Raw genomic sequence first — 8,861 nt, forward strand, 5'->3', positions numbered from 1 at the left:
GCCGCCAAACCGCCTGGGAGCGGGAGGGGAAACCCGCCACAGTGCCTGGGAGCAGGAGGGGAAACCCAGCAGGAGGGGCTGGGAGCTGGAGGGGAAACCCAGCAGGAGGGGAAACCCGCCACAGCACCTGGGAGTGGGAGAGGAAACCCGCCATAGCGCCTGGGAGTGGGAGAGGAAACCCGCCACAGCGCCTGGGAGCTGTAGAGGAAACCCACGACAGCGCCTGGGAGTGGGAGAGGAAACCCGCCACAGCGCCTAGGAGAGGGAGGGGAAACCCGCCACAGCGCCTGGGAGTGAGTGGGAGGACCCGCCATAGTGCCTCGGAGTGGGAGGGGAAACCCAGCAGGAGCAGCTTGGAGTGGGAGTGAAGCCTGCCTCAGCTGGTTTCGCTCCCCTCTCTGCTTGGCTCCAGCCACTGGAAGCCCTATTCTTGCAGGAATCTTCCTGCAACGGGCCTCTAGTCATAAATAAGAATTGATAAGGTTGCTTGGTCATCTGTGTTTCTTAGAAACTCGATGGGCTCTTTCCTATGTTGGAAGCAAGTTTTAGATCAAATAGAAAGCATGGTATCCTCACTTAGTGCTATAGGCTAAAAAATACCCACTCATCTCCAACGATGTTCACCTCCTAATCTCCAAAACCAGTGGGTATGTTACCTTATGTGGTGAAGAACATGTGCTTTAGTTAAGGATCTTGTGAGGGGAGATTGTCCTGAACCAGCTGGTAACCCTTATAAGAGGGAGGCAGGAGAATCAGAGTCAGAGAAGGCAATGTGACAATAGAAGCAGAGAAAGAAATCAGACAGTGCTATCTGCTGGCTTTAAAATATAGCAGAGGATGCAGCCACGAGGCAAAAAATGAAGGAAGCCTCTAGAACAGTGATGGCAAACCTATTGAGCTCGGCGTGTCAGCATTTTGAAAAACTCTAACTTAACTATGGTGCCATGTCACATATAGAAATTTTTTGATATTTGCAACCATAGTAAAACAAAGACTTATATTTTTGATATTTTATATATTTAAATGCCATTTATCAAAGAAAAATCAACCAAAAAAATGTGTTCGTGTGTCACCTCTGACACGCATGTCATAGGTTCACCATCACTGCTCTAGAAGCTAGAAAAGGCAAGAAAATAAATTCTCTCCTACAGCTTCCAGAAAAAAATATGCAGTCTTTAATTTTATCCCCATAAGATATATTTCAGGCTTCTGACTTCCAGAGCTGTAAGAAAATTAATTTGTAGTAATTTGTTATAGCAGCAACAGGAAATTAGCACCCTCAATTGCAGAGATACTCACTCTGAGTCTTTCAATATCTCACATATTGCAGGTCCACCAGAAGTCCATGCTCTGGGGCACCACAAAGGCAACACGCAAACGGGACTGTGAGGAATGACGGACACAGTGTCGGTATCTCCCCTGCTCATGTACATGCCCCGTAGTCCCATAGGACTTCACTTACAGAACACTTAGAACACTCGCAAAGATAAAATTGAGAATTTCAAGGCAGAAACAACAGAAAAGAAAACCAAGCTTGGGGCCTTCGAGCAGGCCCTGTGCAAACGTACAGCTTGCTCACCTGGGACGTCCACGTTCCCTAAAATTCTCTCAGTATCCAAAATAAAGCAAGTGGGTGGGAACTGAGAAAAATATAGTGCTACTTGCAGTACTTGCCAGTACCCAATTCTGTTGTGTGTCTTTCATTCAAATTTTAAATTCCCTTTGGAATAAAACACACTGTTCACAAGGCTATTTCTAACTTGCAAAAATTCTCTTCATATTTTTCTGTTTACCATGGTTTTTCCCTCTATTCCCCCATTAAATCTTGGCTGCCCCCAGCAGACAGACAGAAAGCACGGTGACACTCTTTTCATGCATCTGTAGCAGAAACCTTGCAGCAGACAGTGACAGCTGCAGGCCTGTCAAATCAAATCGGTTTTTATAATACAGGTGTCCAAGCCCTGCTCCGTTATTCTTCCAAACACAACCACACGCACACAGAATTTCCTGGTTTGAAGCCCAGAAATACATAATTTTTGAATAAAGTAATTGATTCTGATGATTGCTGCTGTCGAAAAACCACCATTTCAATGTTTCAGAGAACCCATAATTAGAAGCAGGAAAAAGGGCAAGACCAGGAACTTTGAGAAGCATTTGCAACAGCCACCCAAGTAGAAAATGAAGCCAACACAAGCCACATACAGGTTGGCAAGCTAAGAAATTGAATGTTGGGGGAGATAGCCAGGACGGGGGCTGAAGGTGATTTTTTAAAATTAACATAAACCGAGGGAAAGGGAAAAATATCTTGGAAGATTCAAGTAAAGCCCTGACCCTGATTTAGCTGAAGAACCAAAAGAAACAATTTAGAAAACTTTATGGTAGTTTCCGTAGATAACCATAAAAGGTGACTAATGAGACCAGAGAATCTAAGAAAAATAGAACAATAAAATGGAAGGACAGTTAAATGAGGACACACAAAAACAACAAAATAAGATTTAAAGGGAGATAAAATCGAGAGATGTTTCAAGGACACCAAAATTATAATAGCCAAAAAATATTTGCATAATACTTGTTAAGAGCATTACTGATAATGAAGAAAATGAAAATGATGTGAGGAAACATTAGATGTAGAGACAGAGAATTAGAATCAACCCAACAGTTCTGAGTATTTTCAAGTAAAAAAAAATATTTTGAACAAATATAATTACCAAGACATAATTAAAACATAATGTAAACAAACATCAATAAAAAATAGACCATTTTTAAGAACCATTTAGGCAAATGATTTTCAAGTAACACAATCAAGAAAAAACTAGTATATGAAGAGAAAACTAAACCGAGAAACCCATAAGGAATAAAAACCATGTGAACTCCAATATCTCAATTATATAACAGAAAAAATAATGAAGCAATATATATAAAATTTTCAAAGAAATAGAACTTTACCTAATAATTAGGCCTGGCCAAGTGGCATTCATTTTTAAAACAACAAAGAGACTCTCAGATATGCAAGAGCTCTGTCTACGGCCATACCACCCTGAACACGCCCGATCTCGTCAGATATGCAAGAGCTCAAAAATATAGCTCTCTGTGCCCCTCTTGAAAATTTCCTAAAGAAATCAAAATTAAGAGTTTAAAAATGAAAAAGAATATTAAGACACAAATAATGTACTTTGAGAAAGCTCAACAAAATTAAATTTAAATAGCTGTTGTTATTTGGAGTAAAATATTGAACACAAATGTCAAAAATAATCACTGAAAGAGGAGATATGAAAGGTAGCACATATCCAGCTAAAAATGGCTGTTTCCGATTATATTAGCATTGATGAGACCTACAGCTTTCAATTACAGAGAAGGTAAAACTAAAGAAAACAGCCACATTTTATAAGACTAAGAAAATACAAAATAAATGGACTTAAAATATTTGGGTGTAGAACAGAAAGTTTATATTCCTCTACTACAATACAGAGATTCTCAAATTAAATTAAGAGACAATCTAAATATATGTTGTTTCCAAGACTCATACCAAAAATAAAAGGGCACTAAAATGTTTTTAAAAGATAGACAAAAATTTATCAAATTGAGAACAAATTGCCTATAATCACAAATTTAATAGGATCAAGAATTGACTGTCCTACGTTAATACAATTTTACTATTCCAGTAAATTCTTGTCCAGGAAAACAAAGTTTCAAATAATGTAACTGTTTCATGAACTCCTTAAAATCCATTTAATCTAAATAATAGACTTCTCAACTTGCCTCCTTCTTGGGCATTACAGTAATCAGCCCCCTTTTCGGGAAAAGAGATTTCTTAAGGACAGACATCTCTGTTATCAAAAAGCCAGTTTACTCATCAAACTTTCTTCAAAACTTTCATCTTTTTTAATTTTATTTTCCTGTTTAGAGTATTACAAATAGTAGTACATATGTCTCCTTTTTTTCCCCATTGACCTTCCCCTGGCCTCCCCTACCCCCCGGCACATGCCCTTACCTCACCCCACCCCCAGTGTCTTGTGTCCATTGGTTATGCTTATATGCTTGCATATAAGTTCTTCAATTGATCTCTTACCCGCCCCTACCTGCCCAACACTCCCCAGCCTTCCAAAAAAAAACCAAAAAACTTTCATCTTGTTGTGTCTAGAAACACTAAACTATAACATTAAAATTTTGCACAATCCTACTCAAATCTCCACATTGAAGACCCACCTTAAACCAAACCACAAAACTTAAATATCCATCCATAGCTGGTTTTCTCCCTTTCTTCCAAAAGTCATAAACTCATCTCCACAATGTGCCATTTGAGTGTCTTTTTTTGGAATTGGCAGTCAACAAAATAGCCTCGCAAAAGTTAGCACCCACTATCAGACAAACTAAATAAAAATGAAAAACTGAAGCCAGATGTTATTTTATGTTGATAAAAAGATACAAGCCACAACAAAGCAACAATAATCATAAACCTTTAGGTGCTAAATAACATATTGTCAAATATAAAGTTCAAACTGGTAAAAGAAGAAATGGATAGAAACAAAGCTGTAGTAGGAGATCTTGCCTTTTGACAGATCAAGTTGTCAAAAAAAAAAAAAGGGAAGACAGATGCAGAAAAAGGAAGTTGAAATGATAATTTTAGACAAAATCAATTTGAGGCAAAAACGCAATAAACTCATATGTAGCCTTTGTTATTGATAATTAGATTAAGTTAACTAATGATTTAAATTTATAACTATAAATTAACCTCTGTACCTTACAAAAGAAATATCTCTCCACATGTATTGGAGCAAGGATTTTTTAAAAAACTGATAATATAATTATGCCACAATTGAGAAAACTCAAATTCCTAAAGCAAATACTATTTAAACTATAGTCAATGGTCACCATGTCATAGAGCAAGAAATTAATAACTTATTTTAACTAATCAAAATGAAAATGTAAAACATCCACTTACCTAGCTCTTGACTTAAAGAGAAAATTAAAATAACAATTATACCTCATGTAGAAAAAAATTAAGAGAACTACTTATCAAAGCTTATGGGTTGTAGCCAAAGCTACTTTCATCCTAATAATAACTCACTCTTTTCCAGGAATGGCGATTAAGCACATTACATGCATTTTCTTATTTAATTTTAACATTTCTTTGAGGGAGGTATCATCACTCTCTTTACTTTATATACAAAGAAAATGAGGATTAGAAAGCATAGCTAATGAAATAAAATTGGATTTATACTCAGGAACCTATTAGCATATCATATAGATCAAAGCAGAAAAACAAATACAGTAAATCCATGATTTTGTAGACCTCGATTTAATGGACTTTGGATTTAACGGACAAAATTTCCAGTCTATGTCATATGTGAAAATTAACACCCTGTTAATTTAAAGTGCTTTTAACCAAGATTTGCTTAAAACTAAATTAATAGGTTATTTTTTATTATTGATCCACTGTTATTGTTAACAAATTTTAGTGATAGGCCATATATTGGAGAAAAACTCTGTAGTAGTTTGGCCAACATAAATAAGTATTACATAACTACAACTGTAGTCTACGTATTCAGATCCAAGTATCACTGCTCAGAAACAATGTTCGGTGAATGATTAGCCTCACTCCCAGTAATTAGTTCTGTAGCCAAGTGGTGAGACTTTCTGCAGCAGGTTTAACATGTGCGGCTGATTTCCCACATGCGCTAAGCCACCCCCGATCGTGTGTATTTGTTTACTCATAGTGACTGATGAATGCACGCACTTACTAGACCTATTTGGTATAAATTTAATATTACTGTAATACACATAGGAAACTTTTCTGTGAACTTAAACTTTTTATACATACTTAATTTTAATTACGCAAACGTGTCTGTATAAGTAAAAAACAGGTAAACTAATTTGTCAATTTTTTATGTACACCTACTTTATTATATAACAGACTCTGCTTTAACAGACACCCCTCACTCGAATTAGACGGTTATATTGAGGTTTTTACAGTAGATAATCATTGTAATAGATACTCACAAAATGCACTTACTGAAATTCACATTTGTTCCAGATTTTAAAAATTTAAAACAACTTCATGAACTAGAAATAGTACTGTTTATTATCATTATTAGAATGTATTATTTATCTAAGCCAGGAGCAACAACAGAGTTAAAAGTGAAACCCAAGCCCTAACAGGTTTGGCTCAATGGATAAAGCGTCGGCCTACGGACTCAAGGGTCCTAGGTTCGATTCCGGTCAAGGGCATGTACCTTGGTTGCAGGCACATACCCAGTGAGGAGTGTGCAGGAGGCAGCTGATTGATGTTTGTCTCTCATTGATGTTTCTAACTCTCTATCCCTCTCCCTTCCTCTCTGTAAAAAATCAATAAAATATATTTTTAAAAAAGTGAAACCCAAGAGAAGTCCTTCCCAAAGTGTATTTCATAAAAGAGTTTTTTTAAAAAATATAGGATTCTGCACTCATGTAAGTTTGGAAAACTTGAATGCTATAAACTCTCCTTGTGCATGACACAATGCATGGGCATATTTAAGGTCCTGAGAATTCCTGCAATTAAAAAAATAAGCTTTGTTTAATCTTATGCTTCTCTAACTATTACATATATCACCTATTAATATTCTACTCTGAGAAAGACGGTCCTATTAATCTAGGAAGCCAACAGGGATGCTTGGAATCATCAGGTCTAATAGTATTCTAGATCTGTGGCCCACTGAATGAAATAAAACAGAAATGAGTCAGGTCACACACTATGAATACTCTTCTTAGATATGCACATAAAAATGACTGGATGAAAACCTAGCCAGTGTGGCTCGAGTGGTTGGGCATCGTCCCATGCACCGAAAGATTGCTGGTTCAATTCCAGTCAGGGCACATGCCTGGGTTTTGGGCTTGTGTGCAGAAGGCAGTCCATCAATGTTTCACTCTCAATGATGTTTTTCTGCAATCGAGAGTCAGGAAGCTATTGCTTTGCTACAACTGCTAGTGCCACTCGGGCTGCTGCTGACTGGGCCTGGAAATTAAATCCAGCCATCCTGCCTCTACCACTGCCTCTAGACCCCGAGACCACGAATGACAATGTGGTCTCTGACTCTGGCTGTGATTACTGCCTCAGGTCCCCACAATCTTCCCTGCCTACACAAACAGCACTGGGAAGCAGCATCTGTCTCACGTCTATAGTCCAAATCAGGGGAACCTTCCTTGCATCTAGAATCCTAGAAGCAAACGGGGCTGGGAGTTGTGGTGTTGAGCTTTCCATCCCCCTGCAGGTAGTTAGAAGGGGTTGGAAATGGTATCCAGCACAGTCCCTCTCTTTGACTTCTCCACATCCATATGTTTCGTTTGACATGAAATCAAAATTGTAAATAACAATAGTAAAAACTGCATATTTCCACCTAGTATAATGCAAACATTGCTCACAGAAACATAAAAATGGTCACCCTTCCCTTAATAGAAGAATCCAGAGACTGTCAGCCATCTTCATCTTGGGTGAAGTTTCCCCCTGATATAGTTCGATTACATTTCCACTCTGATATTCTGTCATTTAAGGATTATAGTATAAATTTAACTGTCACTTTATGTAAAGTAGTAAAGAAAGGGGATAGGGAAGGATGCTTATTAATAAATATATACATGATCTGAGTCGTGTTTTGTGAAGCTGGCATGCTTGGGATCTATAACTTCCCTCTTCAACTATACATTCCATGGAACACTTTGTCCTCAACCAGATTTTATTTAGTGTATTTTATACCTGGCGGGGACATGCAAATCTTCAATCTTGAGGTGGCTCAGCCATTAATGTCACTGCTAGTGGTGAGTGGCAACAATTTTGAACTTTTCTACTTGGAGGGGAGTATTCCATACACTGCAGAAGATGCCCTGAATTCCACACAATTTCTCCCTGCCCTCATATTGTAGCAACCACTCAATAAACCCACTATAGTCAGGATCACGTAACTAACAAAGTAACTTTTTGTTTTTTGTCCTTTGGTTCAGTGGCATCAGAATCTAAAATGGCCAGGTAACCATATCAATCTTCAACCACTTCTGTGTTCCCTAGTGGAAGCTTGCATCCATACTAAGATCTCTAAACTATCAGAGTTCAAGGTTTCCAGGACATTTACTGGGTGTAAAATGCCCAGGCATTTTAGAATTGATCAGATAAAATAAATTTCAAGGTGGGAATATCTGGTCACAAAGCAACTTGCCTCCCATAATCTGGTATTTATCCTTCATCAAGGCCCATTAGCAAACCAGGAACTGTTTTTGCAGGAAAATAGTTATTTGCAAAACAGTATGTGATCATCAATTTGACTAACTTGGCTAGCTAGAGTACCCAGTTATTCAAGCAAATACTAATCTAGGCTTCGATTTGGAGATATTGTGTACATGTGGTTAACATCTACAATCAGTTGACTTTAAGAAAAGAAGGGTCCCTCAGCCCATCCCGTGCCCTCTTGCAGTCCGGGAGCCCTCGGGGATGTCGAACTGACAGCTTAGGCCTGCTCCCTACGGGGAGTGGGTTTAAGCCAGCAGTTGGACATCCTTAGTGCGGCCGCAAAGGCTGTAGAGGCTCCCACCACTGTCAGTGTGCTCACCAACCATGAGCCCTGTGGTAGCACACTGACCACCAGGGGGCAGCTTCTGCATTGAGTGTCTGCTCGCTGGTGGTCAGTGCACATCATAGCGACTGGTCATTCCAGTGTTTGGTCAATTTGCATATTGCCCTTTTATTATATAGGATAATGTGGGTAGGCCTTCTCCAAGCAGTTGAAAACCCTTTAGAGCAAAACTAAGGTTTCCATGAGGGGTAACAAAAAGTCTGCTTCAGCGGGGCGCAGTATTAGCTCCTGTTTGAGAGTTTGCAGCCTCCTGGATTTCCC

The sequence above is a fragment of the Myotis davidii genome, unplaced genomic scaffold, assembly GCF_000327345.1.
Source record: "Myotis davidii unplaced genomic scaffold, ASM32734v1 scaffold31, whole genome shotgun sequence".
NCBI lineage: Eukaryota > Metazoa > Chordata > Mammalia > Chiroptera > Vespertilionidae > Myotis > Myotis davidii.